The following is a 5826-nucleotide window of genomic DNA, read 5'->3' as shown; positions in this document are numbered from 1 at the left end:
TCAAAAACACGCCAACAAAGGCTTTAAGGACTTTAAATGTAATTTCATCAGAGATGGTGTCAACATTTGCAAATGTGGACCCCATTATTCCACCAATTAAGATATTGTTCAAAGCATTTTATCAATATGATGATGCTAGCAGGCCGATCAATAATCTGCTTCTATCGAACAACGGTTAATTCATCATCATGTTGGCTATGGCTCCGTCACTACGGATTAGCAGAATTTAACTTCGTACACGATCTCTTAAGTAAAAGCCGCAGTAATGAGACAGTGATTTATAAATCAGTTTCAAGTTGGAGGTGGTGGTGAGCGAATCTATATACCACATACACAGTGGAAAGAACGATAGGTTTGACAGATGTCACCATACACGAGCAAACAATACAAAATCATTCCAAAGAGTTAAAAACAAAATATTGACACCCATGCCTGTGATGGCTACACAATGGTGGACTTCCCGTAGGTGCGGACATGGGGTTCACGTGCCCTTAGTCACGCTGTATTGACGGAACATTAAAGTCAAGAAAGTTAACAGGTTAAGCAAGTATTCAGGATTTTATAACACTCTGTTGTATTTAGTTTGTCCCCGAAACAATTCGTCCGGAGATCGAAGTGCACAACAGGGACTTCTATACCCTTCCTGTTTTTTAACTGTTTTTGAGCTGTTTTGGGTATAAGTTTGTTCTAAACTGCAAGGCAACAGAAAGTATGCACCTGTTTGAAGATGGCTAAATGAAACAAATATGATGTGGTTATTCGCTGGTGATGGTTATCACAGATGTGTTTTGGACCTTATGTTTGCTGTGTTTCGAAAATGTTTTAAGCCTTGTTACGTTTGTAGTTTGGGGGTCAAATCCAACTTTTAGATGTATATTGTTTTTCTGCATAGTGTATAATTATAAAACATGTTCAAGGGTGTATTTGGGAAGATTGTGTTAAGGCCTATTGATATAGTAATATTTTGAAAAAAGTAATAATATATTATATATGGTGCTTACTTCAGAGTATTTTAGGCGACTATTCACACTATCAAATGCATGCTATAGCTCATGACTTATGAATATTAAATCTGTTTATACATTAGTCATGGTGTAGACTTTGACACACAGAATCAAACAATGTTAAAATCCAAAGAGTTATTATTGTAAATTCGTTAAGTCCGCGGTGAGAGCCCAATGAGATCTAGCGTGTGGTGTACACATAGAGATAACGAGAACAGACGGTCTCACAGCATGTAACTGTGGAAGTTCTGAAAATATACGACAGTCCATCCGGGGCTTACATTGCAATACGTTGCAGTAGCAACTGTATTGCTACATGACTTGTACCATGAGAAGGAAGTGCTTCTGTTGGGGAGGATGTACACTGTAGGTCTTCATGACATACCAGTGATTTGGTTTACTAACCTTGTGGGAATGACACGTCATTATTGATGATCAACTTCTTTATCGTACAATGGCGACGTTTCGGTATAGAGCATGAAAACGGTATAAGTATCAATACCGACGTCGCCATTGTACAATAAAGAAGTTGATCATCCATAATGACTTGTTATTCCTATTGCTTACAACTTATAGAATGCCTTCCAAACAGTTAATTACCTTGTGGTGTGACAGCAATACTGTGGTTACGTTCTTTAAAGGTTTATGACTAAACGTAATTACTTCCATGTGTTGTTGGTTGGTCTAAACCGACTCATGAGGAAATAATATATATGTTCCAAAGCTAATAAGAAAGTGAAGATTTATACCCAAACATTATTTTCGATCATGACGATAATATACAATACAACGCTTAAATGGCAATTCTGTTTTACCCTGGACCATAATTTCAACGCTTAAGTGCCCATTTGACATACTTTATATAAGTTGAACTGGCATCTCACCTTGTCATTGTGGAAGTATATAATCCTCTTAGACCAGAACAGTACTTCCCATGTCGTGTAGCCAATACATCCAACACCGGTCATGTAATGCTTCTCTTTCACTCTATATCTCACTTGTAGTTTCTGGGATTTGTTTAACCATTTACAATTGGCCGAGACCGTCCCGCACCAGGCTGGAGCTGGGACGCAAAACAAACTGACGACCAGCTTACGATCAACATGGCCCCCTCCCTTGTCGACTTCAAAGTCACGGCAGTCGCTGTTCCGTTTCCTTACTACACCATTGTCTTGTCTCTGATTAACTGACGTTATGGTTAAATTGTGGGTGTGGATTTCTTAACTAAAACAAGTTTGATGACTTAATGGAGTAGTTTTTGCCATGGAAACACATGGGTGCATCAGTATTTGTCGAATGTAAACGTGGACAGTTTTCAAATTGACTGGTTATTGTATAGTGAGACTTACATTCATATTTCACAGCTAATTGTTGATAGAAAGTGTATATCAATTCTGAGAAGCCAGACATTTTTAACAGCTGTGAGAAACTTTAAGCGGAAATGTATGGAAATAAATTGAAACATTGTTGATATATTTGTCTAGGGCAGGGTAGGCGATTTTCCTGATCAGCGTTGATATAGAACTATTACACTGTCAATATCGGGGTGATTACCGTGCGTGTGGTGACGCAATTACCAAGCATCAAATGTGTGGCCGTTCAAACGGACACTGCAAGTACGACACGATATTTAGTGAATTCAGTCGAGATTGTTAACACACTAATGTATGCTGTTGATGCCGCTGTATAGTTTGCACTTAAAAGAGAGATGTGTTGCTGAAATTAACAGATTCCGAGTTTATAGTTGCATTAAAAAGGCATTTGGTATGTACAAAAGATTAATGGAATTCACGAACATTCGAGGTGGTTGATCTGATACGGATGTCGCAGGGATCATATCTCGATTACATGTATAATCGACATGGCTTGGTACCTGTATTTCGACATTATAGCATGTTTGATAACGAATTGATCAATAACTCTGATGTATCATGGTAAATGAATATTTAAGATTTAAGTTAAATTTTTATTATCATGAATAACACATTTGGAATGGGAGTGAGATAGAAAGACCATGTTCACTTCTGTGTTCATGGTTTTATTGCCTACATAATTACGTGCTTTTCTGTCAGAAGAGAGGGCGTTGGAGGGAACACTTCAGAAAAACCCGGTTTTGTCAACTTGACCTCTTTATACGGACGAGATATTTTAAGTGGTGTATCCCCACCCACGTGTAGCCTTCATAGGATCTTCTCCTCGCGATGACCATACGGCTGGTCTGTAACTGTCTCCTAGATTGACGCCTTATTTGCAGTCATTGATTGAGCGAACTACAGTAGCGGACTGTGTGTATTCGGTGGACCATCTACAAATACAGCTACAATTAACCCACATCACGTCATCGAAACCTCGGACACTCGTCGGGGGACACGTCACGTTTTCTTTGGCGGTCATTTGTGGTCAAATATTTGGCATCACGAGTTGAGTCCCGTGTTGCAATTACTCTGTCGGAGAGAAAGGCGTTTTGATTGTGGTTGTTGATGCAAGGTTTAGATTCCCTGTGATGGTGTTAACCGCAGTGTGTGAAGCTTGTTCCTCGCACAGAGATGCAACGTCATGAATGCTGGCATGAGGAGGTGTCGTTCATGGCAACACGGAAACTGTTTCAGAACCAGGACAGGATGACTAGCACTGTGTATCGCCATTACACGGTTCTGTCAGAGTTAGTTGGATTGGGGGCAAAATGAACTATCATCAACAGAAGGGTGTTTGGATAGCACCATAGACACGAAACTGGATGGTCAAATCATTATGCTGTCATAGAGTATAGCTGCATAATCAGAAGGATAGGTATATGGGTAGATGAATAGATAATAGTTTATCTGACCAGATCCGTAGAAAGATGAACATATGGTCATAAAGCATAGATAGACGTTTTGTGAACAGATCAACAAATGGATAGTTGGACAGATAGATGCATATGTAGATGAAATGAAAGAAGGCTCAATTGAATGTATCGATAAATTGAAAGCTGGACAGATAGATGCATATGTAGATGAAATGAAAGAAGGCTCAATTGAATGTATCGATAAAAAGCTGGACAGATATGTGCACAGATAGATGCATAAATGTAGATGATGTAGATGAAATGAAAGAAGGTACAATTGAATGTATCGATAAATGGAAAGCTGGACAGATAGATGCATATGTAGATGAATGATAGAATGCTCATTTGAATGTATCGATAACTGGAAAGCTGGACAGATGGATGCATATGTAGATGAAATGATAGAAGGCTCAGTTGAATGTATCGATATATGGATACCCTGACGTATAGATGCATCTTGGGATGAATATATAGATAGGGAGGTAAACAGATGTATAACCGGATAGTCAGGCTGTACTGTATTGATGGATGTGACATACCTAACCAGATCAGTGAATGTATTGCGCTATTGCTGGTCAGGAATCGACTAATGGGTATTTGGGGTAGATACATTGCCACGTATACAGATAATAGAGAGATGCATTTAGATCTACCTAGATGGTGTCGGCCTCAACAGACGACTGTTTTTATTTGTTTTGTTTTAAAAAACGTAGAACAATAAACTAACTTTATTGTCTCCAGCAAAGGGTCTTTAAAATCGACTTAATGACTGTTGATTCAAAGATGAGTAAATACACCAGAACGTTTGATCATCCAATCTGAACTAAAGGGGAGGATTTATCCGAATTGTCTGAAAATTCCAGATAGTACATTGTTGAAATTAAGAAAGGTTTCCATGTCATGTCGCTGATCTAAATACACTGTTATGAGACATAGAAGATCCTCAGTAAACACGACTTGACATAGCATCAAACAATACAGACATATCGTCTTACGCAACAATTCCTGCTGCTATACGTTAGAGTGGGTCAAGCCCAGAGGTTCATACCAAGCCGGCATCTACGACATCCAACTGCCCACGACACAGTTTTCTGTAAGGCCAAAACAAACATGGCGGAATCTGGGTTTCCGGACAGGCTAGTGCAGTTACGCACTGAAAGGATTTAGCTAACATTTCTTTTAAGGAGTAATGTGTAGTTGAAAATTGAAAATGTCAATAAATATGGCCATGCAAATCACTACCTCCGACAAAACCTGTTTATGGTGTATCAACGTGTTAAAGTTTCAAACACACAGCTTCAGTCTGTAATTCAGATGTTGTCCTGCATGGTGTAAATGTTCAAACAGATCGATAAACTGTGAAGTATGGGATTAATGCAGCAGTCTTTCAACTGTGAAGTATGGGATTAATGCAGCAGTCTTTCAACTGTGAAGTATGGGATTAATGTAACAGTCTGTCAACTGTGAAGTATGGGATTAATGTAACAGTCTGTCAACTGTGAAGCATGGGGTTAATGCGACGGTCGCTCAACCATGAAGCATTTGTTTTGTACGACTTTCTCTGAACTGTGATGCATTGGATATAAACATCCGTCACTCAGCTATGAAGCATTGGATTTAAACGACTTTCCCGCAACTGTGAAGCATTTGGTTTAAGCATTGGGGTAACTCACTCACTCACTCCCTCATCTCAACTGTGAAGCATTGGGGTAAAGTCACCTTCCCTCAACTCAACTGTGAAGCATTGGGGTAAAGCCACCTTCCCTCAACTCAAGTGTGAAGCATTAGGTTAAAACCGCCTTAACTCATCTCAACTGTGAAGCATTGAGTTAAAACCACCTTCCCTCAACTCAACTGTGAAGCATTAGGTTAAAACCACCTTCCCTCATCTAAACTGTGAAGCATTAGGTTAAAACCACCTTCCCTGATCTCAATTGTGAAGCACTGGGTTAAAACCACCTTCCCTGATCTCAACTGTGAAGCACTGGGTTCAAA

This window comes from Haliotis rubra, unplaced genomic scaffold, assembly GCF_003918875.1.
Source record: "Haliotis rubra isolate DU_JTF1 unplaced genomic scaffold, ASM391887v1 Scf54, whole genome shotgun sequence".
Classification (NCBI taxonomy): domain Eukaryota; kingdom Metazoa; phylum Mollusca; class Gastropoda; order Lepetellida; family Haliotidae; genus Haliotis; species Haliotis rubra.
Note: the sequence above shows the minus strand (reverse complement) of the source record.